At 40.3% G+C, this 27,879-nt stretch overlaps 1 long non-coding RNA gene across 3 annotated transcripts in view; it reads right to left on the bottom strand.

The window, feature by feature from the left end:
* LOC309368110 overlaps window positions 1-27,540 on the bottom strand; it is a 123,452-nt gene extending 95,912 nt beyond the window's left edge. For all 3 annotated transcript variants that reach the window (XR_014167544.1, XR_014167545.1, XR_014167546.1), the window contains exons 1-3: window positions 26,380-27,540; window positions 19,101-19,156; window positions 13,586-13,619 (exon numbers count right to left, since the gene is read on the bottom strand). This is a non-coding gene — a long non-coding RNA (uncharacterized lncRNA). The remainder of the gene's footprint in view (window positions 1-13,585; window positions 13,620-19,100; window positions 19,157-26,379) is intronic.
* Window positions 27,541-27,879: the final 339 nt, after the last annotated feature.

Genomic DNA, 27,879 nt, shown 5'->3' with positions numbered 1-27,879 from the left:
GAACAAAGGATTCAGTAGATCCAGTTCTTTGATTTGCCCATTGAACAAGCAGTTTGACTGATTCCACTTCTTTTCCATACTTGTAAATACATTCCAGGAATCCAATGATGTTTTAATGTGCCTATCATTTGACAATTTTTGAATTGTGAAATGAGAGGACAACAGAGATAAGTTAGTCTGTTCTGACTACGGCCGGCATTGTACTCTTCAGAGTGGTTTGTGCAGGGCTGGGCGGATGTGAGGTTTGTGGGGCAAAGGAAATGGTTGATTATGTTATATAGGATTGCTTGCGTCACACAGAAGACAGAGAGCCTCTCCGTCATAGGTTTAGTGTTTTGGGTCTTAGAAATTTGTCTGCAGGGACTGCCGTTCAGGACCAAAATCTTTGGGGCTCAGTATTTATGGTAGGTTTGTGAAAGTCACGAGCCTCTATGAGAGGCTATGAATGAAGCGTGATCATATTGTTGCCAGTAGGTGGCAGTAACAGGGCCTTTCCTTGGCCTCGCTACTCCATTGCATCCCAAAAAGTTTTAACCCTGCCATTGTGCATAATGCTTGGTAAATAATAATAATAATAATTAATAATAATAATAATAATAATAATAATAATAATAATAATGAGAGAGAGCAGGGCAGGGGACATCCCTTGGAAATTCCCTTTTAATTGTTTTCTATTTTAAAAGATGCACCCAGAAACAGGACAAAACCTGTCGGTTGACACTGCAAAAAGGACATTAAAAGGATCGAGACAGTTCCATGCACCCCTAATCGCCAGACGGAACTACTGAAATGATCACGCTGCTTGTTCGTCTTTTAAAATGGAAAATCTAATCTACTTGTTACAGAGACTCACCTGGCACCTACTTTAATATCTTTGTGGAGCCGGTGAATACTTTCCTTTTCTCCCCAGGCATTTGATTGTGAGCGTCTCTGCTATCTTTGTGGGTGTTCTGGCTGGCTAATTTCTTACTGATTACAATCATTTGAATGTAGTTGAGATGAGACTAGATTTCTGCCCGCTGCTTTTAGAATTAATCTATTATTGCTTTTAATGTTGTTGTTTTGGTTTTTCTTTTCTATATTCTGCATTGCGACGAATTTTTTATATCATTATTTAGAGCTGTTTCCAGATAAATTCTTGAGGAGCCAATTGGGTTAACAATTGTTCCCAACGAGAATGGTCCTGGGAACTAGCCTATATCAGTGCTGGATTTAGGGCTGTAGAAGTGTTTCTCCTGTACAGGGTGCCAAGCCAAGGGAGTGCAAAACTATTATGTAGTGCACTTGAGAGCATTTGCAGAAGTTAAGGGAGGTAAATTTTGTCCTCCCTCAGGGCACTGTATTACCAAAGTCCACCCTTGTCCTACATCAGGGGTGTCGAACCAGTAGATTGCGATCTGGTAGATCGTGGGATCCTTACTGTGTACAAAAAGTTGGGGCGAGCTTTAAAACTCTGTGCAATTCTTCCCCCAAAATAGCTCAACAACTCTGGACAATCCATCCACCCCACGCACGTTCATCCTGCCTCCAATGACAATGGGTAGATCACAGTCAGTTTTTTTATACTGGGAGCAGATGACAGTCTCTTGGGAGTTGTAGTATCTGAAGAAGTGTGCATGCACACGAAAGCTCATACCAATAACAAACTTAGTTGGTCTCTCAGGTGCTACAAGGGGACGAGGGTGGCACTGTGGGTTAAACCACTGAGCCTACGACTTTCTGATCAGAATGTCGGAGGTTCGAATCCCCACGACGGAGTGAGCTCCCGTTGCTTGGTCCCTGTTCCTGCCCACCTAGCAGTTTGAAAGCGCATCAAAGTGCAAGTAGATAAATAGGTACTGCTCCGGCAGGAAGGTAAACAGCGTTTCCGTGCGCTGCTCTGGTTCGCCAGAAAGCAGCTTAGTCATGCTGGCCACATGACCCGGACACTGTACGCCAGCTCCCTCGGCCAGTAAAGCGAGATGAGCGCCGCAACCCCAGAGTCATCCACGACTGGAACCAAATGGTCAGGGGTCCCTTTACCTTTAAGGTGCTACTGGAAGGATTTTTTTTTTATCTTGGGAGTTGGACATGCCTGTCGCACATCATGACTCAGCATCATTCTGTTACAAATTAAAAGGGAATGATACAAGCAGCTGTGGGCCACCTAAAAAAATTCTACCAAACTCAGTGGGACTTACTTCTGAGCAGGCGTGTGCAGTATTATTCAAAAGAATTTGAGCTGAAAACCCTTATTCTTCTATATTCTTTTCTCTGTTTTTTGACGAAGGGATCTCTCCTCCCTCCACATTCTCGGGATTCTACAAACCAAGAGATGCAATGTGGGTAGGGAGGGAGAATTTACTACTTATTACAACTGAAATTTGAGAGTAAATACTGAGAAGAGACTCACCAATGTGTGAAGAGGGCTATTTGTGAGTAAAAAGGGTTAAAACTCTCTATGTAGAATTTTCTTACTTGCTTTAGTATATTCCAAGGTTTAATTTGTTTATTGCCCAATTTGTGTAAAAATAGGAGAAAATAAATAACATTATATTAGAAGGTACACAACACATTTAATAATTTAGTATGTAAAGTGTGCAGGCACAGGAAATATAGTGCATTTGGTTAAAATCTGCTGTCTCTAGGTCAATGCAACCCACACAAGAGGATAGATTTTTGTCTTTGTCTTTTCCGCAGTCTTGGAGTTGTGCCTAATAAGAAAAACATGAGATTGTCCTTGCAGTTTCTGCAGGCTGTTTTTCAAAGGGTCAGTCAATGAAGCTGGCATGGCTTTGAAGGATTAAACCATCTGCAGATGCAGAGGAGTTTCTTTAGAGCATTAGTTCTTGTAATTTATTGAACAAAATGAGCCTGAGCTCTTAAGGGACGAGAGCTAGAGAGAAATTGTTAACAACTGAAGAGATATATGTACCAAGAAAATTTATATAGTCAGTTCAAATATTATTATTTATTAAATTAGTATACCCCCCTTCATCTGTAGATGTTAGGGTGGTCCACAGCATAAAAAATACAAGATAAAAACACAAAATGCCTAATAAAACAATAACCAAATCAAAACAAAACCATAACCCCCAAACACATTTAAAAGGATATATTAATTATATGTATAGTAATTAGTTTAAAAATTGTTATGAAGAGTCAGGATGGTGTTTAGGGTGGAGTCTCAGGCCTTTACCCTACATACCTTTCGCTTCTCCACCCAAAACACCAACTTCACAATTTCTCACCCATTTCCATTCAGCATCTTCGCCCTTTAGCTCTCCCAGCCTTTTGTAGACTTTTAGCTTTAGCTAGTTTTGTACAGAAGCCATTGAGTTGATCCCCTGGCTTCCTCACTGCCAACATAGCTTCTCCATCATTCTGAGCCTAGAGTGGAACCAACTTGCTTCTGCACACCCGGTCCTGAACTGAACTTGCTCAAGTGAAGTAACAATTGGCCCTTGCCAGATATAGAAGTAGTGAACAATTTACTTGCCTCTCCAACATATTTGAGGGTAACGCTATACCAGGAAATCCAAAGACTTATCCATAAGACAATTTATTCTGTTGCCATGGTTCAAATAAAGGATGCTACAATAACACAAAACATAGTAGCTATGGGAACAGGTCCATATGAAATGGTTGCCTCCTTCTGGAATCACTGTGTATGTGGTTCACTCTTGCTGTTGTATGCTTATTTTCCCTCCCCAGTTAGGTAACCTATCAGGCAGCCTTTGATCAGAGCCTCCATCATTTTATGACCCAGGACCCAGATTTTAGGTGTTCATTACTGAAAGCAGGTTCAAAAAGCTGCAACAAGTCTGTAGGCCATTGTTCAGGCAGTTGACACTACCCAAAAAACAAAAAAACCCAGAACACAAAGAATTTTTTGTAAATTCAGGGTTCTGTGGAAAAAAGCAACACCTTGAATAAGGTTCATGAGCTTTATGAAGGCAAAGAGACGGATTAAACTGCCTTTAAATGAATGTAAAACAATGCACACCAGGATCAACAATAACATAAAGGTAAAGGTAAAGGTACCCCTGCCCGTACGGGCCAGTCTTGACAGACTCTGGGGTTGTGCGCCCATCTCACTTAAGAGGCCAGGGGCCAGCGCTGTCCGTAGACACTTCCGGGTCACGTGGCCAGCGTGACATCGCTGCTCTGGCGAGCCAGAGCCGCACACGGAAACGCTGTTTACCTTCCCGCTGGTAAGCGGTCCCTATTTATCTACTTGCACCCGGAGGTGCTTTCGAACTGCTAGGTTGGCAGGCGCTGGGACCGAGCAGCGGGAGCGCACCCCGCCGCAGGGATTTGAACCGCCGACCTTTCGATCGGCAAGTCCTAGGCGCTGAGGCTTTAACCCACAGCGCCACCTGCGTCCCACCTCAACAATAACATACAGACTAACAAACTGTGACCTTTCCATAAACTAAAGGGAATGCTGATATGATTAGATTAGGTGCAGCATTATCATAGAGCATGTGGGAGGAAACAAGCCCAAATGCCTGGTGTTTTAAAGCTCACAATTGCTTTGAAAATGGAAAAATTCACGCTGATGGGAAAGAAAGGTATGACAAACTGTGCATGGGCCATTTCCGAAATGAGTGATATGTATTTGAAGGATTTGAAAGATTATATATATTTGAAAGAGACAATTATATATATCTGAAAGATTTGAAAGACAGAAGTAGACTGTGGAACTGAGACTGTACACACACTATTGTTTACTCAGCATCCAGTACGCTCGCACCAATGGTTTGGGAAGTAATGTATGCAATCCATATCTATCCTCCATCTATTCTGTTGTTTCTTACAGAATACAGTGGTACTTCCGGTTGCGTACGGGATCCGTTCCAGAGCTCCGGTCGGATCCCGAGGTTTCTGCAACCAGAGGAACCGCTTCTGCACGTGCACATGTGGTAGTAGACAGCTTCCGTGCATGTGCGCGTGGCAGTAGAGTGCTTCTGCGCATGCACGCGTGGCAAAACCCAGAAAAATACTTCCGGGTTTGCCACGTACGTATCCCGAAGGATATGTAACCAGAGGTGAACATAAGTAGAGGTACCACTGTACTACATTTCAATGCATTTCTCACAAAATTACCGTATTTTTTGCTCTATAAGACTCACTTTTTCCCTCCTAAAAAGTAAGGGGAAATGTATGTGCATCTTATGGAGCGAATGCAGGCTGCACAGCTATCCCAGAAGCCAGAACAGCAAGAGGGATTGCTGCTTTCACTGCGCAGTGATCCCTCTTGCTGTTCTGGCTTCTGAGATTCAGAATATTTTTTTTCTCGTTTTCCTCCTCCAAAAACTAAGTGCGTCTTGTGGTCTGCTGCGTCTTATAGAGCAAAAAATACGGTAGCTGCAATTAAATAAAAATAATGTTCTGGCTGCTTTTTCTATGTATACAGCCTGAGACAATGTATAAAAATTCTGAAAATAAAGTGAGGAAATCCACCCACCCACCTTTATGGGGTGGCTATAATTCTTCCTAAGTCTAATGCCATAAACAAGAATGCTTTTATTAGCTTCTTCAACTAGGCCTTTGCTGATTTGTTTCCTCTTTTTTTGGCCCACTTCCCAGCCTGATGTATCTTTGTCTCTGCTTTGCTTCAGCTAATTACTTACGTTTGATGGCTACCTCTGCAGGTCCCATTACTTATTGCCACTTGTGAACAGTTGTAGTAAAGGTGTTTGTCATTTACCCCAAGGTCATTCTAGCCCTGTTTTAATTTGGTTGTATTCCCTACCTAGTAATATTGATGATAATATAATAGGAAGCATTTTCAGCTCACACTGACCCCATAAGAACAAGCACCATGTATTTGCCTGAGGATACTTCTGCTGAGTAAGCCTTTAGAACATGGCAGTGTTATCCTGGAATGTTAACTGTAAGTCATCACAGCTGGCTAGGGAGCAATATAAAGACTCCGTTGATTCAGTCACTTCTAGGGGGGAAAATTTATGTGCTGGTTTTTTCCTCCCTGAAATATGTCCTGCTTTTTCATCTTAACTATATATTTCAATGAATATGTGGAATTCATGCCTATTTTCACAACACACAGTATTATCCTGCATTCCATAAAAGCACTTCCTTTCTTTTCACTTTTCCTGCTCTTTTATCAATTTCATTCCCATTTTCCCATTCCCAACACTATTACTTCTGCATAACTGCCTACCAGGATACTTCATTTGGACTGATCCTTTACAGGAAATCTCCCTTTTATTTATCTATATGCAATGATGACTACTTGAACAAGACACTTTTTGGGAGGAGGGATCATATGCTTAAAAAACATATTCATAAGAACAACTAAACAGTTTCAATATGCAACTGGTGCTATGCTGCAAGAGACATCTAGCCAAATGGACATACGTTTTGTCCCTCTATTATCTTTCTACCTTTCTTTGTCTTAGGCTGCAGGTTGATCTAAAAAGCATGATGAAATTTCCATATCTGCCCCCTCTGTGTGCATAGAGTAGATGAGCCATATAATAAATGACAGCACAATCAGCTGTTTCAGGTCAAGACAGTGTGGTAAAGGCTAACTCCCCAGCCCCATTCCATCAGCTGGATGGTGCTTCTGTTGGTTTTCTGAATGGTGCTATGTAACCGTAACTCTAGCAACCGAGTTGGATGAGTTGCAAATGCAGCATTCATTTACTTATGTAGTTGTTACTTTATGTAGTCCTCCCAGCTAAGAATACATGCATGGAAGCCTGCTTCTGTCTTTCACAGGTGTATGCCCCCTGGTGAGATCAGGACATCTGTCTGGAATAAATGAATAACCAAACCGCTGCCTTTTTACAACGGATAGCTATTGCCAACAGCTCTCGTTGCTGAGCCTGAATGTGATTATTAGAAATGTTCCTGCAGTTGCAGTTTTGTACTTGCTCTCTTTGACCTGCCTTGTCAATTATGGATATGCCACCTTTCTTTCTCTTGACTGAATGTTTGTTCAGCTATATAGCAGTGTTTTTAATTAACTTTCTTTTTGTGTAGTGTTATACTTATGTGTGCATTAATATCATTGTTTTAACTGATCTTAATAATGTATATATTGTAGTAACCCACACTGGGTGAAGGGTGGGTAAGAAATCCAATAAATAATAACATGCAACTGAAAAAGAATATTGATGCAATCAGATACATAATCTGATCAAGATGGTTTTTTGCAGTGTTTCACCAACACTTTTAAGTGCGGATCAAACATGCATATTGGTTTAAACATAGTACATAAAGGAATCTAAATGCAATTGTATGCATGAGCAAATAAACATTACTTCTTTCCCATTGTTTCATCAATGCAAATGTAATAAGTGAAAGCTGTAGCAAACTGTGCATGCACAGTACTCTGTATAAAGTTTGCAAATAATAAACCACTTTTCAGGGTTTGTTTGGTTTTAAAACCCATCAAACAGTGTATAAATGATATGGAAAAAATAACAGAACAGAACAATGGATTATTTCTAGTGTACCACTAGAAATTCAGAACTGCAAAATCTAAGAGAAATTCAGATGAGGAAAATTTTGGTAGCAGCCCTCTCACCAGCCTAAATGGGAATTGATAAACCTTTTGTGGTTCTTGTTTGCATCTAATATTGTGAAAAGGAGAGGGTTGTCAACACCTGGCAGGCCAGAATATATGGCTGGATTGTATTCAGCTGGAAGGATCCCAAGTTATGCTGTGTGTGTGTGTGTGTGTGTGTGTGTGTGTGTGTGTGTGTGAGAGAGAGAGAGAGAGAGAGAGAGAGAGAGAGAGAGAGAGAGAGATCCCATTTTCCCCACTTCCCTCTGTGGGTGGTGTATGTGCTTCATCTGTGTGTGAGAGAGTGTTATAAACAGAAGTATAATTAGAGGGAGCTGCTACATAAATGAGTGGACATAAGAAAGGGCCAATTTCCCTCTAAAGCTCAATAAGCATACAATTAGCACAGTGACATAAGATACTCTCCACGGGATATATAAATACATATTGTGAAACATGTGCAAGGTATGTTCTGAACAGAACTTGCAGATGAATACAGGCTGGTGACACCACCTTTAAAGAGCACACAAAAGGCAAATGCAGTATTTCACAGCTAAAAGGAGGAATAAACATAATGCTATGGACATAAATGACTAAATTGAGATGGAGAAATAAATTAAATTAAATTGAAAGGAGCTCGCAAAAGTATCAAGCCAGCCCACAGCTTGAAGGCCCCTATTTCTGTTTTTTATTAGTGTATTTCTATGGCAGAACAGGGTCATGCTGAAATTTAAATGGTTATGTAAATCAATATGCAAATTAGTTGTAACCTCCAGGCATCTGGAAAGTTGCCAGGGCTGTTTCAGATCCAAAGTGTTTGGGATAACACAGCTTTGTGATTGTAAATTCTCATGCAAATTGCATAAATTGTAACTGTGTGTAAATGTAAAGCTATGGGTTTATTGAAGGTATGTCACCTGAGGACCTATTATTGGAATTGCAACAGTGGTGTCATTTGCTGAGAATTTTCTTCTTCTTCTTCTAGATGGCTCCCTATAGCTTCTTCATCCTAGCAGGGGATTATCTCAATTCATGTTCTAGGAAGAGCTCAGCAAGGAAATGTCAGAGTTATCCTGTGTTTCTGGATGAGCCAGATGTGAACCAAATACAGATGTGCAAATACTATTTTACCTTATTTATTTGCAAGAGTATTTCTAAACCACCAAGTCATTTGAAAAGTATATCATGGCAAGGTGCAATATTATTAATACATTACATTATAAAATCATAAAAGAGAGAACAAAAAGAACAAAAGAATGAAATCAATTCTCTAAAAAAGCTTGGCAAAACAGAAATGTCTAGAAATGCTTGGTGAAATGGAGAAATATCAGAATTGTGTGAGTCTGGTTTGCATGCAAATTGCACCCCAAAGTAACACACTAAAATTAGTTTGCACAAACTAACCAAAAATGAGATAACTTTTTTGTATAAAATGAGGACAGCCAGGAGGGCTTCTCCAGATGACCAAAGTGATCTGGCCAATGTATAAGACACAAGGTAGTCATTCAGGGAAACTGGTCCTAGGCTATTTAGGGTTGTATAAAGTAACAGTAATACCTTGAACTTAGCTCAATAATGTAGTGTCTGCCATACAGAGTTTTACTTTAGAATCACTGCACCTATTAAGATCTCATTAGCTAGTCAATTTCGTTCTGTTATAACATTGACAAAATGGATGAGTCACACAGAATTTCCTCAGTGTTGTTTACAGGGCAAAGTAGTGTAATTGTTTTATCCTTCATTAATGGAGAATCAAGTATTTCAGGGTATATTAAGGCAAGGTTTTTGGCGTTTGAGATTTATTCCTTTCACATTTCCTCTTGTAAATGCAGCCTAGTACTTAAATGCTTGCAGAAAGAACAGAAAATTTTAAGAGGTACAGATGATGTGGGGAAGGGATTGACAAGCTGTTTGCCATGTTGTAATGATGCAGCAGATGAGTGGATACACACTCAACTATGCACCTCATTTAAATTGGGGTTTTTTTAATACAGAAAATGAATCCCTTTTCCCAAGGATCATGTGATAATGGCTAACTGTTCTTAAGGACTCAGCAACCAGCGGACAGTGAAAATATATCTAACTAAAGTATACATTTTAGGACTTAAGTTACCGTTAGACAGTTTAGATAAGAAAGCATATCAGTCTGATGCAAAGTATTGTGCAATAAACTATCATCAAATTAGATTACTTTGCACTTCTCACTTTTGCAATTATTAACAAAAAAATTTGTTTATGATTATTCCCTTTAAGTCTGAAACAGTATAATTTACATGAGGGTCCCTATGGAAAGCAGGCTGTTTTAAGCTGCCATTCTGCAAATTCAGAAGCAGCTGAAACACCAGCAGGGTCAAAAGGGGGCTTAGGGTGATTTGGAGCAGAGAGGTTGAACAATGAATCTCTCATGCCAGAGAACTATGAAAACTGGAGCTCTGTGAGTGTAATAGTTGTCTCCTAAAAACTCTCAGCACCCTTAACAGTTCCCAGTATTATTTGGGGGAAGCCATGACCATTTAAAGTGTTATAATACTGGTTTGACCAAACTGCGGGAGGCAGTAGAGGACAGAGGTGCCTGGCGTTCTCTGGTCCATGGGGTCACGAAGAGTCGGACACGACTAAACGACTAAACAACAACAACAATACTGGTTTAAATGTATAGCACAGGTAAGGCCCAAGTTTGCACACTCAAAGCATCCAAGTTATCCTTTATCCTCAGCCTTCTATGCAAACTGAACTTTCCACAGATCAATAGCAATTTAAATGTCATCCTTCCCTGTAAAAGCATTTCGCTTGCATGCCTGTTTGTCTCACAAACCAAATTATTCTTAAAATGAGTCTGGAAAAGCAATCACACTTGTCCCTTTGGAATTAAAATGCTACAAACAGAAAAGAAAACTCTGTCTTTAAACTGTGAAACTGTTCAGATTAAAGAGATCTCACCTCTTACAGTTTGATGTTGATTTATTGAGACATGGCTTACAATTTAATTCCATGACAAAATGAACTCTTAATAACGGATGCTATAAGCAGACTGAGGGGAAGAACGTTATGCAGTGAGACCGACCAGAAAGTTACTAGTGGTGGTGGTGCAAGTACTACATACATTCATAAAACAAATATATGTTCAGCATTATATCGTACTTTTCTTACAGAAGACTTTCTCATAATTTACCTGCAAAGGCAAGTGTGAACGTACCGTAAGTGAAAATGATATATCTGGAATTCCTAAATGGCCGTGCTGGTTGGCGCAGGTGGATGTTGTACTTAAAAGCTTATGGAGGGCACCAGGTTGACGGAGGTGAACTAGATCGAGCTATCTATCTATGCACTGAAATTCCAGCTGCTTCCCTGCCCCAATCTGGAGTAATGGGTCTATAAAGTGCAAAAGAGACATGTTGGTATGGATGTTAACCCCCTCTCAACCCTGGCCTCTTTCTCTCCTTCAACTCCTCTCTCAGCTGCTTTCTTGCAGCAAAGTGAAGTATGAAAGCTAGAGGAAATTACTTGGTGTAAACTAGACAGTGGAGGTGAGTTCAGGGGCGCCGACTTATAAAAAATATTGGGGGGGCCCATACCGACTTATAAAAAATATTGGGGGGGCCCAAGACCTCCAAACCGCTGCTGCTGGGGGAACGAAAGGGGCGAGCCCCGGGCTGCCCCGACCTTAAGTGAACCTGTGAGGGCCCGCCCTTTGCGGCAGCCGATTGGCTGCCGCCGTGGGCGGTGAATATTAATGATGTATCATTTTTGTGCTTCATGCTGTGGCCACAGACATGTGATCTGATGGTGAATTTGGGGTGACCCAATGCAAAAATCCTGAGAATCCCTGTGGATCCATGCTTTGTAACCACGTTTTTGCACCATTGCAGCCCCAGGCAACAGTGGGTGTGTGATTTTGGGGGGGCAGGCTGTAGCCATGGACATGCTATGTGCTCTGATGGTGAATTTGGGGTGACCCAATGCAAAGATCCTGAGGATCCCTGTGGATCCATGCTTTTAAATCACATTTTAAGTGGGGAGGGAAGGAAAAACACAGAACGGACAAGGAGCACGAGAGGGGTGTGCAGAGAAGCAGCTGGCTAAGAATGCAGGAGAGGGGTATAACAGGAGGGAGGAAAGGAAGGCAAAAGTTTTCCCTCACCTACCCACCCAAGCCAGCCAGCCAGCTCGTCCGCTCGCTCTCTCTCTCCCCCTCCTGGAGCACAGAGACGACACTCTGCTTGCCTGGAGGGGAGGGGCTTTCCCTGCTCTTTGTTCCGTTTGAGCAAACACAGCAAGGAAACAGAGGTGGGTGGGCAGTAAGACCCTGAGGCAGAATGCAGGAAAGCAGCCGCTTCCTCTTTTTGAGGGAAAAAGACGGTAATAATTTTCTTAAATTATTGGGGGGGCGGAGCCCCCCCAAACGAATTTTTGAGGGGGCTCGGGCCCCCTCAGGCCCCATGGAGTCGGCGCCTATGGGTGAGTTCAGCATTCACCCACCTACATACTACCTTTCAAAATTAAATTACACATCGAAGAGGGGGTGAGAGAGGATGTATGAAAACTTGTGGCTGGGACAGAAGTGCTTTTAGAGACATGGTGTTATGTATGGTTTGGCACCAGGTATAAGAAAAGGCAAGGAGAATGGCAGGCTGGGGAGCAGACAGGGCTGTTTACTGAGGGAAATGGTGAACCCCTGGCTAATCATTGTTTCTCTCCATTAGTGTGTCTGTCCCAAAATCTGCCATCTGAGTTCAATGATCTGGGCTGTTAACCCAATTTTTGGCTACATCTGCACAGTAGCTATGTGGCACATACATAGCGCTGTGTGGCACAACAGCAGGCATTGCTTTCCATGTTCTGCAATTTGGGGTTTGTGGATCTCTAGAACCATTCAATGAACAACAAACATAGGACATATCACAAATTAAGAGGTGAGACCAAAGTCATAATAAATAAGTCCAGCATGTGTTATGCATCAGTTATGCTATTTGCATCTGATATACATTACAGAATTTACAGATGACTTGCTACAAGAGATGCACATAAAATATTAATTAACAGCTGTCCATACTGTATTCAAAGCAAACTTTTATCAGTTAAAATAAGCCGCTAACCTTTACAACAGTCTACATTTTCTTTAATATATTTTGTCAGTAATTCAACTGTTGAAAGCGCAGTATGAGTATATCAGACTAAAACAGACCAAGGACACAATTCTGTACCCATTGATGTCCAACTGAATTCAGACCTCAAGTGAGAATATTGGATGAAAGAATATTCCGAACTACATTCCTGTTCCTTCAAGGGAGAACAACTCATAACAGGCCAAGCAGTGGCGTAGCGTGGGGGGGCCGGCTGCACCGGGTGCAACATCTGGGGGTTAGGGTTAGGGGGTGCAAATCCACGGGTTAGGGGGCACAAATTACTTGCCTTGCCCCGGGTGCTGACAACCCACGCTACGCCACTGAGGCCAACTCTCCAGTTTCTAGACCCCCCACCCCCAATCCACCTTAATCTTGTCAAGATTCAGCTTCAGGTTATTGGCCCTGATCCACCCCATCACTCCCTTCAGAAACTGATCCATATCCATCCATTGCCTCTTTGACTAAAAGGAAGTAAGGATAGAGGAGGAATCTGTTTTAAACTGATTTATACATGGAATTTGGAAATTCAGCTGAACTTTGCCCAGATTGGGCCACTTCTTGAATCAAACGCCCATGTATGCACAATGCCACTCAGGCATTGTTGAGCGTTGGTTTTTTTAAAAGCCCAACTAATTTATAATACACACATATAGTACATACAGTACAGAACTTGTGTAAAAGGCTAACTTCCTATTGAGACCAATAAATGAGATGGGAATTAGAAAAAATCTGTGTAGATAGGTCATCTTGCCAAATTATTTGTTTTTATTCATATTCTAAATATCATTTAAAAATATTAAATCTATATCAAAATTAAGTATAAAACATAGGCAGCAAAATGGATGAACACCTATAACAATACAGCAAAATCACCAATTAAGGGAAAAGTCACTGATTACATTCCTCAATTACAGTAAAACATCATAAGGAGAAGCTCACTAACTGTTGAGAAAATCTGGATATTTGCAAATGAAGCCCTGTGCAACAACAACAACAAAAGTGGGGGAGGAAAGGGAGGAGGTTGTTTTTAATAATTGTCCTTTGAAAGAGACAGCCTGTATGTCATTCCTTTAAATAAGCTTATGTTGGCAATAAAATCAAGAAATAGAAACCTAAATGGTAGTATAAAGCCCAAGGGAATATCCAGTTCACTTGAGAAGCAATAAAAGGCCTTTCCTTTGTAAGACTAAGATTAAACATTTGTGTATTTCTGTAAAATAGCCAGCAGTCTTGCACAAAACAAATACTTTGGAGTAGATAAGAATTCTCTGTTGTAATGTACATTTCTTTAACTATAAAATAATTCACTCAGTCAGTGAGGCAAAAGTCGGAGATTGCCTTGTTTTTTAGTGTTAAACAGATAATCAATAGTTCAGTGCAATAAAATTAAGTGTTTTGAGTTTATTAAACTTCGGAGACAACCACAGAGTAGCTAGAAAGTACAATGTCATTAAAAGACAGCATAAACTATGCAACCTTGTGTTTGTTCTGAGCCGTGTTCCACTCCTCTGTAATTAGAGAGGGGAGTATTGTTATTGAAGAATACGCAGAAGCGCTAAGTTATCCTCTGCAGTATCCAAGACCCTGGACTTGGTCAAAGAAACCAAAATGACTTCTGCAATTCACTTAGACCTAGACACTGAAGATCTCTGATGCAGTGGGGAGTTGATGAAAGCACCACCCTTCCAATAAATGGGATTATATAGCCTCAATGATGGTGTCAGCAGGTCCTTATATATTGTTTTTCCTTGCAGATCTTCTGGTACAGTACTATTTTTCCCCCAATAGATTTTTTTATTCTTATTGTGTCAATTTGCAAAATTTTATAGAATAAATTAAAGAAATATACAGAACTTGAGATATGGAATGGACAATTTCAAGCTACGTTTCCAGGCAATTTGAATTGTTTCTGAATGGAACATTAAATTCTGAACTTTTTACTTCATTCTAAATTTATTATCCATCAATTTTTTTTGGGGGGGGTATTAACATTTTGGCTTTAAGGAATTTGGCCTTAGCTAAGTGAAATCCACAATGGTTTTTCTTTCTTCATATTATTATCAGTAATAATATTATTTATTATATTTCTATATTGCCCTACATCTGAGGATCACAGACAGCTTACAATATTAAAAAAAATACATAACAGAATAACAAACAAAGCAAAAGCCCCAATAATAATATTGGGCAACTGTTTTCTATTAAACTATTAAAAAACTATGTTTTGCTACAGATTATATTGGACAAGCTGAGATAGATCTGTATCTGTTGGGTTATATATTCCTTTCAAAATGTTTGACTGGTACTGTCAAGTTAGTCAAGAATATGTATTGGCATCTCTAAATGTAATGGTATTGGAATCAGCTATTATATTAAGTACCTTTTAAAGCTACACTTTAGCTAAGTACATGTGTCATTCTCAATAGCATAACAACTTAATCTAAATAAATATATATCCTATACTACAATCAAAGTGGATCAGCCCTAGAAATGTAAGTGTGTGTGGTGTTTTGAGGAATTGATTTTAACTGCTGTATAATTGCATTCAGTACATTTTAGCAGTTACTTTAATAATCTGACTTGGAACTATTTGCTAACTAGATACACTAAACTGGAAGTTTTGGATACAGGGCAATCTAATCATCATGAGAATATTTTCCACGTCAGATATGTTATTTTTAAGCAATTGCTGTATAGGAAGATTAATACCACATCTTATCAGCATATGATATCACAGAGGGAATACATTTTGGTAGAAATTAAGCACTGTTGGATATCTACCAAAATTAGACAGAAGATTTAAAGGGAGACTAAAGGCTATTTTCAACACTAAAACCTCATTTTATGTGTTTCAGTTTAGAAATAACACCCAGCCACTTGAATGAATCATAGGAAAGTTAATTGTGTTTTCTCTCTCCCATCACACAGGCAAATACTGTCTTTCCTTTCATAGCAAACCATAGTTTGCTGGTAAATCTAAACTGGGCAAACTATTGAAACCAAAAAATGCTTAAAAACCCAAGGTGGAAATTATAGTTCAATTGTGGTCTACAGTTCCAATTTTCAAGCAAGCAATGATTCGCGCAAGGTATGGTTTGCCTGGTTCAGTTGTAATCTACGCTTTCCACAAAAGAGGAAGTAAGACAGAAAACAAGGGGTAGATGAAGAAAGGAAAGGGCTTGTGAAATAAAATCTTAGGACCATATACTGTTATTTAGCATGATAACGAAGTGTGAGCTCAGGATGCTTAATTGCTATTTTATAGCTACTGAACCTTGAAATATTGGAAGCATTACAAATATTAAAACACACCAACGTCACTCCACAGCCTAATTTCCCATCTATTTGCCTCTGCATTGGGTTAAGGGTAGACTGACAGACACTGCTGTTCTCCTGAAATGAATATTCGGGCATTTGTGGAGTAGGTACACAAGCTTTTATGTAGCATGAGATTGCACATCTCCACTATTCCACTGTGTTAACACCTGGAAAAAATGGCAGCACCAGAAAAGAATTTCAGTGTATACTCCCAACCTGAAAATGTGTTTTAGGGAAAGGAAGCCTGTTCGCATCATTAAGTTATAGTTTACTAGTAGAACATGGTTTGTATGCAACAGGTACCATGTTCAATCTCCATGATCATTAGTGTGCTTTGAAGTTTCCTTCTTTGTTTCATCAGTGCCCTTGTGTTGTGTTCATGCTCCCTTTTGATTGCTTGTACTTTTAACTTAATTTTGAAATAGAATTGTATGGGGTTTTAAAAAAAAAATGTCATAGAAGACTATTGCTTAAGCACCTTGGAGAGCTGCTGCCAGTCTGAGTAGATAGCACTGAGCTAAATGGCCCTGTGACCTGACACAGCATAATGCAATTTCACATATTCATACAGATATTAAGCAATGTGGAAAGATTTGGGTGCAAAATTTTCAATGTGCAAGCTTGAACTTCCAGCTTACAATGCAACTGTGTCAAACACTGATTTGGAAAATTAAAGAGCAGCTTTTAAAATAAAATGTTAGGGCTACATACCTACATCCAGAAGTTTCAGCATATGCCAGAAGGAGCCTACACTAGTGACTAATGATGGAGGTGAACATCTAGGTTGCACTTTATATTAAAGTTCTGCTTATAAATAGTTTATAAAGGGCCAAGAAAAGATTAATAGCTGTTATAAGCATGTAACAGCTATGACCACTGTGTGTTATTGAGTTATAGGCAGTTGTAAGCACATCAGTACAGTATGTTATAAATCAAAGTGTGAACAACCTGTTGGAGTCTGTAACAATCTATAATTGATTCATTCTAATATTCATGTATTAATTCTTTATAAGCTGTTTATAGTATTCATACATCCTTTATAAGCTGCTTAAACATGGAGCATCATTATGAAATGTGATAGGCCATTATATAACACTGAAGGCATCAGTTCTACAATATATCTGAAGCAAAATCTTCTATTAAAATTTTATGTACCTTGACTTATATTGGCATCAAAACAATGTCACAGCATGGAGGGCCTTTGTACAGTGTGGAATTTCATTCTTAACTAAGGAAACAAAGCCCGATTATCTTAATGTCTGTTAAAATACCATATTTCTAGAATTTAACTAGAACACTGTATCAATCACAGTTTCCTAGAAAATTCTAACATGAAAAATATATTCACGCCTTTATGGGGCCTGGAATATTGAATGGATTCGTGTTGGATTAATTTGTATACCAATTAGGTGAATTGTGGCGCTGAGCGGTGATCAATACCAGCCAGATGCAGCTACAATTCTGTTATAGACATAGTGATATATTATTATAGTTTGTCTTATTCTCTCACATGTATTTGTGGGCCCAGGCTCAGTAAGCCTGGGGCCACCAGGGGGCTGGAATAGGAGGCATGAAATGACATGACAGCAGCTTCGGATCGAAATGGCCACAACATTGTTGATTACAGATATCACTAGACTTTGGCACAGGCACTGGGTATGTATTCTGGATCAAGTAGCCCAACTGCTGGCTGATTATTCCATCAGGGTTGATTCCGGATTAAGAATCTCCTTATCATGCAAATCAAATAGGGCAATCCCACCAGGTAACCGTCTGGGGAATTCTATGGCCTGTTAGCCTCCCCCTGGACCCCTTTACTGAGACACCTTGAAATTTGAACCTAGATAAGGGGTGGGTCTAGCTTAAACTATGAGGAAAGCAAAAACCCCAGACAGGCGCAGATTCCTCCCTGGCTCCAAATATGGCAACGGATTTATTCCGCAGCAAGGTCATACACAGGCACTGCCACAGGGAAGGTCTGATGCCGACTGTCCTGCTTGCTCCCAACAGAAGTTTAAATTCTGTAGAGGCAGATCCAAGTTAAGACTCGCTTCACTTGGTCCATCCCCAGAGCCCAATTCAATTTTAGATTTCAGCAGGAAATCCTGTTGACCCCTGCGACCAGCTGAGGCCGATGACGGAGTCAACAGGCTGCATGGAAAGGAACTCTTGATGCTGCCCAGCTCTCCCACAATTGCCTCTGTCACCAAAAGTGGTCAGCTGTCTTTATATGACATTGCTATGAGTGCAAGCCTGAGAGTGTGAGGAAAATGTAAACTAATAGGAGCATGGAGAAAACTTTACAGGGGAACCTAATTGTGTGATCTGAAAACTCTTTTAAGTATATGTCGATCTAATTAAAGGATGTTTTAATGCAGAAATATAACTTCAAAATGGCATTTTACTTTTCATCTTTCAAAGAACAGCAGAACTGAAAAATTATTATCCAAAATGGGCATATCTGTGCTTGCTTGTACACTTCCTTTTTACAACTACAAACTGTGTACTCTAGATCAGGCTTCTCCAACCTGGTGCCCTCCAGATGTTAGAACTACAAGTTTCATCAGCATGGCTGATGGTCAGGGATGATGGGAGTTGTAGTTCAAAATACCTGGAGGGCACCAGGCTGGGAAAAGCTGGTCTAGCTGCACTATAGATCTATATTTTTTTATAAATAGTATTTTGTGTGTATTCTAGATATATTTCTGGATTTTGTAGTGATTCAAAATATTTTTCTCTCCATCATTCCCTCTAATAATTGGAGGGATGCATAAATCCCTACTTTACTGTTACAGATATAGACCAGTTTCCCTTACGCTCGTGCCCACCTTGCATGTGAAATTAGGGTTTTTTCCTGTCCTTTTTACATTTTACATTTGTTTTTGCACTGCTCATCACACTTAAATTTAGACACCACCATTATACTTTTAGTGTTTTTTATAAAGTATATAGCCTGGCATACTCCTTTTTGCTTGAAGATTTTTTCTTCTTCTTTTCTAGCTATTTTCCTAGATGTGGTGACATAAATCTGGATAGAATATATGTTAAAGTGCTCTGACCAGGGAGTATCTTCTATATTTCTATATTGCCTTGTAGAATAGGAATAGACTTGGAAGAGTATTTTTGTAGGACACACTTACCAGGCAATCCAATGGTTCCCAGTGTCTCATTATTTTTCAGAGTACATACCATATTTCTGTGCAACAAAACACAACTTTTTAATTATAAGAAAGAAATAACAAGTCACCTTCAGGAAAACAGACATAATCCCTCGGGGCCACAATGTCATACGTATCACAGACAGGAAAAGCATATTGGATCCATTTGTGCGCACACTCTATAAAGTTAAGATTGTTTCTTATACGCTCTTTTGCAAATGTTCGTTTTTGTTATTGTTATGAATAATTCAAGTGATAGGATCTCCCTCCATGCTTTCCCAGGAGAGGTTATTGTACACTACAGCCCCTTAGACACGGTTGTTAGGAATTGTTTCCTGATATTTCACTGCCTACTTACATTGCTTTATATAGGCTTAATGTATACTGAGTGCATAAAATCCATTATCTCAGGTCTGTTATTTTTGTCACCATCCCACCTTCTTCAAGTCACCTCCATGTGTTATTTGATTCCCTTCTATTTCACTTCAATCCTTACAGCCTCATTTACAGAAATTAATGCAGAGACTATGTATGAATTTTTAAAAGCTGTTCTACAGAACAAATAATTTCTTGTGAGCTTGATAAGGCTGTTGCTAGCAAACTTGTATCTGCTTAGAGTAACATGAAACTCTTCTTTAGATTTTAAACTCCTCATTCATTCATACCTCTTCTGCTTTTCTTTAATTAATTGCAGCCACTGGGAGAGGGGAAGGATTGTTACTGGGTCCATCAAATTGGGAAACAAGGATTATGCCTTTCTTTCACAGCCAAATCCTCCTCCATGAAAATCACTCGCCTTTATGGTGTTAAGGCTTAAAAAGAAAAAGAAGAAAAGTTCCCACTGGCGTCAATAGAAACTTTTTAACTTATTTGCATGTGAGAACCTGATTTTAGCAGAATCACAGGTGGAAAGTGAAGGGATAAACTTCCTCTCCCTTCGCACTATGATCCACCAAATAATGACTGTAATTAATTAAAGAAAAACAAGAAACAGCTGCATACCACGCATTAAGCATAACATGCCATAGCAGATGGTGTGATGGGCAGAGATGCTTACCTGAGCTCCTGGCAGGTGAATTGCTGCAATTTACCAGAAGGGGGTGGGGCAAGGGGGTAGGGAGGATTAAGCCTGACATCCGCCAGTTAGGCTTGTAGTGCAGGAGTACAAGCCTGACTCAGCCGGTGCACTTGCACTGTGACCACCTCATCACCATTCCAGGTAAGCAGCGGCGACTCACCTGTGAGAGGTCAAATAAGCAACGCCAACCCATCATGTTGTCTGCAAATGGTCATGTGTAGTTTGGGCCTTATTCTGATTTATATGGTTAGCTGCAGCTGACTGAATTGCACTGTGCCCTTATAATGAGAAATAGGGGCAGTAGGTTCTATGGCTGATCGTTAGAAAATGCTTCATTGGATTGAAATGAAACTTGGCAGGTTAAGAAAGGAACGTTTGAGGATGCTCCATGCTGAATTTGGAGTAGAAAGGATATGAAACGACATATTTTGAATGAGTTAAGCATGAATGAGTTTTGACACATACTGTGTATTTCCTCTGCCCCAATTGGACTTGGTGGGGTGCTTGTAACGTGGAATGGTAGCTTCAGAAGCATTATAGTTCTGTTGCACATGTTTATTCCAGTGAACAGACAAATATGGGACTTTGACTCAACACTCTACCACCGACAGGTAACTAGCTCCAAGAATGTGGTGAAACTAACCATATCTGTTAAGGATGTAGCAATTAACAGCTGCAACTTCCAAGCATTTTGGAGGTCAGGTAAAGATTGAAAACCCTTAACACAATATGTTACACCAATAAATAAATTGTTAACTGAATAACTCTTATTTTTGATGATTTAAGAGACAACAACAACAATATTTATTACGGCCATAGGCCCATACAGGTAAAAACAACACATAAATAACAGCTTGTGCACATGGGGAAAAAAAAAACAGTCGCTAAAACACCACAGTAACAATAAAATACTATAAAATGGAATGGCATATGACGCCTTAGTTAGTTTGTAGTGCTCCTTGGCGTCGCTTTTGGGTAAGGACAGCGACCAGGAACCTAGCCACATTCAGGGTCGTATGGGTATCCTTATCCTGCAAAATTTGAGCAAGGTGGAATTTTGGTGGGGTACCCTCTAGTTTCTGTATGATTGATCCCAACAGATTTGCCCGTGGCACATTGAACAGGGGGCAAGTGAACATGATGTGCTGGAGCGACTCCGGCGTCTCCTTATCACATTCACACGTGGCGGGGGCTTGGCCCTTTGAGAATCTATGTCTCAGGACGTTGGAGGGAAAAACGTTGAACCTCGCTTTGGTGAAGGCCAGTCTATGGGCAACAGTCGAGAGGGAGGAGAGGTATGATGGAACGCAGTAAGTTAAAGTGATACCAATGTTCTGGGGCGAACAAACACCTCCCCCCAGCATATAATTTCGCTGTAGATCGATGTCATCCAGTCTTTGGCGGATCAGTCTTTGAGCAGTAATTTGGTCTAGTTTTAGGGAATCTGAAGGAGAGATTCCATAGCTCAGGAGTTTGGCATGAATTCTACTAGTCCAAAGGCTAGCGAATTCATCTCGCCATAAGCACTGGACAAGGTAGTGGTTTGGTAATCTATGCCACAATGATAACCAATAATTGAAGACTTGCTTCCACAGGCAAGTTTCTAAGGATGCGATCTTCAGTTCTAGTCGCATGGCTGCGTTGCTTACGCACAGGGGGAGCATTAGGAGCCGCCGCAGGAATTGATTTTGCAGTGTCTCGAGAGGAGCAAGATCTGTCATCACGGCCCAAAGCGGGGCAGCATAAGCTAGCACGGCGACCACTTTTGCCTTGAACACCTTTAGGGCCGAGGGAACATGCAAAGCTCCATCCGAAAAAAAGAATCGGAGGAGCGCATATGACAAAGTTTTGGCCTTGTTAAGTAGGTGTTGAATTTGAGCTTTCCACCCCAAGTTGTGTTGAAAAATAACTCCTAGGTATTGAAATTTTAGGACTTGCTCTATTTTTGCTCCACCAAGCTTCCATTCGTATAATCTCCGGCTTCTGGAGAAAATCAGAATCTTGGATTTAGCATGGTTGATGGTTAATTGGTTGAGCTGACAATACGTGGCAAAGATCTTCAAAGCTCTGGTTAGTCCAACACGTGTATAGGATAGAATTACCGCGTCGTCCGCATATAAAAGGAGTGGGCAGCGATAGTCCGCAAGTCTAGGCGCGTGTGTACTTGGAGATGAGTTAACTAGGGGTGCTCGCATGTCGCTGATGAATAGGTTGAATAGACAGGGAGCCAATATGCATCCTTGGCGCACTCCCTTGTTTATTGGTATCGAATTTGTGAGATCGCCCGCAGGGGTAAGTCTCACTCTAGCAAGGGTGCCTTCATGGAGCTGACTTATAAGCCATAGGAGTCTTCTATCAATGCCCTGTTTCGCAAGTTTCTCCCATAGAATATTTCTAGGAACGCTGTCAAAGGCTGCCTTTAGGTCTAAGAAGGCAGCACAGAGGTAGCCCCGGGGGGGAGAGGAGTACTTTCATGCCAGATGGTAAAGAACTATCGCATGATCGGTTGTAGAGCGTTTAATTCTGAACCCTGCTTGTTCGTGGCCAATCTGATTAGTCTCATCTACCCATCGCAATAGTTTAGTCAGCAAGAAGCTGGCATAAATTTTCCCTATGATCGAAAGGAGGCTGATGTTACGGTAGTTTTCCGGCTCCATTGGAGAACCTTTTTTATGAATTGGTACTATAATGGCCTCCTTCCATATTTTGGGGATGAGGCCAGAAGCGTTGATTGCATCAAAGGTTTTGGCCAAGATGCCAGCCCACCATTTTGGGTGTAGTTTAATGGCTTCAGCAGGGATCAGATCGGGCCCTGGGGCTTTACCCGGTTTCAGCTGCGCTATTAGCTTGGCTATTTCGTCCGGATCGGTGGGAGGCCAAATAGGTAGGTGGGTAAACAGGTGCGTCAGGTGGTCGGAGGGGGCATCTGCCTGTGAGAAGCATTTCTTCAGGAACAATTCCCATGTCGGTGCAGGGATGACTGCCCTTGGGTATTTCCTCACCCTTCTGTTGATCAAAGACCAGAATTCCCTGGATCTGTGTGATTTTGAAGCAGTAATCAAAGCCTGCCAGCGATTGTGTTGCCACTCACGTTTGGCAATTTTCTGCGTGCGTTTGTAAGCTAGCTTGGCTTGTGCATAACTAGCTGGCAGAGTAGCTGCATCGGAGGTCTTATATACATTATATATAGCACGGAGGCGCTGTCTTGCTTGTTTACACTGAGAATTATACCAGGGGGCACCGTAAGTATATTCATTTCGATTTAATATTTTGGGTGGTAACCTGAAGAAGGACGTAAGATCAGTCGTATGATGGTGGAAGCGTTTCAGCACTATGCTATGCTCGTCTGAGGCAGAGCCTATGTTAGGATGGGGCCCGAGGATTACTTTTTGAAAGAATTCTTGGTACCTTTGAGCCTGGGTCTCCGACCATTTGATTCCTCTTACTTGGAGAGATTCGTTGGTTACCATCTGGGTCGCATGTCTATGGGCCTTCGACTGCCAGTTCAGGGAGAGCTTGGCTACAAGGGGAAGATGATCACTAGATTGTATATTCTCGATCTTAAAGGTGGAAATGCACTTAAGTAGATCCCTGGAGACCAACAGGTAATCGAGGACGCTGTTTGATTTGACGCTCAGGTGGGTAAAATCCCCAGGAATGTCAGGGAGACATGTGCCATTTAAGGGGACCAGATTTAAACGGATGGCCATTTGATAGAGGAGTACTCCAGCCTCATTTGCTCTGTGGTCTTTAGAAGTTCTCCTCATGATATGATCCAGATCATAATTATCAAGGTTTGGAGTAACCCACCATTTGGCTTTGGTCAGCGCGTCCCAGTTTGCTGCTGTACGGGCGTTAAAATCGCCACCTATTATGGCCGGGGTATTAGGAAACTTAACATAGCATGAGAGCAGATGCTCTTCTAGCGAGCCCCATTTAGAGCCAAGTTCGGGGGAAGAACCCCCAGGTGGTAAGTAGACATTTGTAACTAGAAGTGAGATCTTTTCCCCCACAATCAGCCCGGTAAGGGCGTAAGGAGGCAAGGCCTGTACTAGGGTAAGTTTAGAATGTAGGTTGAGGGAGATGCCTATTATTAGGCCCCCTTTAGGGCGGCCTCCTTTCAGGGAGGGGCAGGCAGGGAGTTCTAGATATACCTATTGATAGGATATACCTATCAATCACTATTGTCCAAAGGTTGTATTTTAAGTGCTACTCAGAGTAGACCCACTGAAATTAATGTACCCATGTTAATCATGTCCACTAAAATCAATGGGTTTACTCTGAGTGTGAATAATATTGGATATAATCAATTATAGTTTTATGAAATCTCCAGATTCAGGGGCAATACGCCTCGGAACATCCATTGCTGTGAAACAATGAGAGGGGTCTTGCCTTCATATCCTACTTCTGGGCTTCCTGGGGGAATCTGGTTGGCAACTGGGAAAAACGTGGTGCTGGATTTGAATTGGGTCTACTCCAGCAGTCATCTTATGCTTTTATCACTTCAGCTAATAGTTTCTCTGTTGCTGCATTGACTAGTCGTTCAGGACTCACAACAGGGTCATGCCATCAAATAAAGTGGGAACTGGTGGAACCATAATCTTTTAATTTTATATGGGAATCTTTTAATATAAAAATAAAATATGAAAATTTATGAACAGGTAGATGAAATTTAGGAGAAAATAGGAAAAAGTGAGGGGCAAAAGATGGGCATTTAATTTTTTTAAAAATGTGGGTGATGTGATATGGGTATGAAGTCTACTTAAGTGCTCTCCCCTACAGCGTTGTTTTGAGAATAGGGAGAAATTTTTAAATTTTTAAATTTAAATTTTTTAAAATTACATTTTTAAATTCCTTCTTCATTGGAATAAGATTTATTGTTTTGGAGTCTGAAAAATAGCTCCTTGGACCACAGGTACTATTTCACAATCTAAAAACACTTATAAACTATGGTGTAGGGGTTAGAGTGTTGGACTAGGACTTGGGAGACCAGGGTTCAAATTCCCACTCAGCCATTAAGCTCACTTGGTGACCTTGGGACAGTTACTGTCTCTCAGTCTAATCTACCTCAAAGGGCTGTTAATGAAGATAAAATGGCTTCTTGGGGGGTAAAGGTGGTATATAAATGAAATAAACAAATATTAATTTATATGAAGCACTTTCAGAAAGAAAGAATCAGTGCAGCACTTTTTAAGCATTGGTCCAAATATATTTTAGATTTCCTTGACCTAGCTCCAAGATAATGGATAAGTAGCCTAACCACCTGCCTTAAGTATTTTACAAGTAGAAATGTTCCTCTTTTTTTGTGTCTATGTGTGTATTATGTCTGACATGCTTCAGAATAATTTAGAGAAATGCAGTACCCAAAAGAGCAGTTGTCGCACATTTCAACGGATTTCCCAACTCTAGTTGAAAGCAGCTGCTGAGGGACTTTCAGAGGACTCAAGGAAATGACTACCATGTCAAGAATCTGGCACTCTACGCTCCACCTCACACCCCTCTCCTGAAATCCATGTGTTCAGGCTCATGTCTACATGTCTAACAGGAAATTATCTTAAAATCAAATTATCCAATGATGTGTATAAATTCCCCAAAGAAATCAAAAGCATGCATGTTTACAGGCAAACAAAAATTCCTCATGAAATGTAGTTTCGGGGAGTTAAATATAAGTGGTATTGTGGGTGGGTGGGTAGTTTCAGTTTACATAGATAATAAACAGAAACATGATCTTGTTTCTTTTACAGCAATTTTAAAACATTCTTTATAAAATCTTCTGCCAAAGATTTAAAGCTTAAATATTAAATGGCAGCCAGATGCTGGAATGATTGGTTTTGTTTTATTGTTTTGCATTTTCACTCTTTATCTCTTTTTAAAAACGTAACTTACTACTTGAGCATTTATTTCTGAATATTTATGTTACTCATGGCATTTTTAAGTGTATTTTCTTTAATTAAGAGACACTGTTCATAACCATAGATTTTTCAGAAACTACTGATCTCTATTTCTGAGGTAAACATAAACTATGAAATCTATAAAGAATCTTAAATAAAAAATAAATTCTCTCTATACTGCATAGCAGAATGCCTGCTTTTTATGTTATGAGGCATTTTCATAGATTCTCTTTTTACCATTAGACAGTACTAAGAATACTACTTTTATCACATTTGGTTTTCATAGAAATACCTCAATGATTCTTGAAGTCTCCTCAAAAAATAATTGTCAGTTGATGAAGAATGTTCATTAATTAATTCCCTTAAGATCCCCTGCTGCATATCATCCAGAACTGATGGCTTGTATAGATTGAGTCTTCTCTTGTATTCTTGCCAGCATTTTAATGCCAGCTCTGTCAACAAGGACTTTGTGCCCTATTTTTCCCCTTCTCCCTTTCTTTTTACAAGGAACAATTCAAATATAGCTCAGTGGCTATAGAATCTATGCAAAATATCCCTGTAAGCAAGGATATTGGCACAGAGTGGGCAGACTCTATGATAAAGTAGGATGAAACAGCTGTTTGTGCCTTCAGCATTTTATGTGTTTTTAAAGCATGTTTTAAAGCCTTATTTTTCACTGTGAACTAGAAAATAAAGAGAGCTGTGCAATTTTTAATGCAAGCAATGTTCTTTATGCAAGCTTACTACAAACACGCTGCCACTTCATTCACAATTATTTTTCCATTGCACTTTATGAAAAGTTGCAAATTGGCAGTATTTGTGCACAAGTCTGCAAAACATTTCTAGGTCTGAGTTAAGCAATGTGGACAACAAATAATCCTGTGGCACAAAAAAGACTTACAAAATCATTATAGAGTGGTGCCCCCAGACCGTCGCTATTTTGAGAGATAAATTCAATAAAATACAGGATCTTTAGGTTTGCACAGTTAAACCAGATTAAAAGGCTCTGTTGCCCCAGCACAAGAAATCCACTTTTTTAAAAAGAACCGGAATTCTGCAGTTTCAAAAGTGATGGGGAAATGCATTGAAAAGTGTGTGATGGATGAATGACTAACAGAAACATGCATGAGCACCCTGCAAACAAATCAGAGCAAATAACCAATGAGAACAAGTTATAAGCTAACCTCCTTATCAGCTTTGTGAATGCAATGAACAGCTCATCTGTAGATGCCTATGGAATATTGTGTACTTCATCAGGTACATGATATATTATCCTGAGTCACAGAGTAACTTCAGTAGTTTCACCAGTTCATTCAGTAACTATCCTCTCACCAAGAACCTGAGCCTAGACCATTCCATGCAACAGGTTTAGTTTCTGGACACTAATGGATAGATAAACATCTTATGTGTTCACAGACCTTAGTCAAAGATTCATAACTTAAACATTTACATTATTGTTTTATCTTTTTTGCAAACTGTTTTGAGTTGTTTTACTTTACAGCCCCCAATTACCTTAAAATAATTCAAATGTGCTGCTGTGAGATGGGGGGGGGGGCTTCAGCCTGGATGGTGCCTTGAGTACCCTCCAGTTCTTGGGATCCTGCGCCCAGTGAGAGTTCAAATCCAATAGAAGATTCTATTTGGGCTGAACTACTTGGGCAAGTTTCTTTGTAAGACAGTGACCTTAGCCAGCCACTAAAATGTCCTCATCAGCCCCCCAAACCAATAAACTAGGTTGCAAAAGCTACAACTAAGTGATGATGGCCTCCAGGTTAATAGGTCTCCACACCAC

The sequence above is a fragment of the Podarcis melisellensis genome (assembly GCF_964234715.1).
Source record: "Podarcis melisellensis genome assembly, chromosome: 4".
NCBI classification, from domain to species: domain Eukaryota; kingdom Metazoa; phylum Chordata; class Lepidosauria; order Squamata; family Lacertidae; genus Podarcis; species Podarcis melisellensis.
The sequence above is the reverse complement of the archived record's forward strand: the minus strand, read 5'-3'. Positions and strand labels throughout refer to the sequence as shown.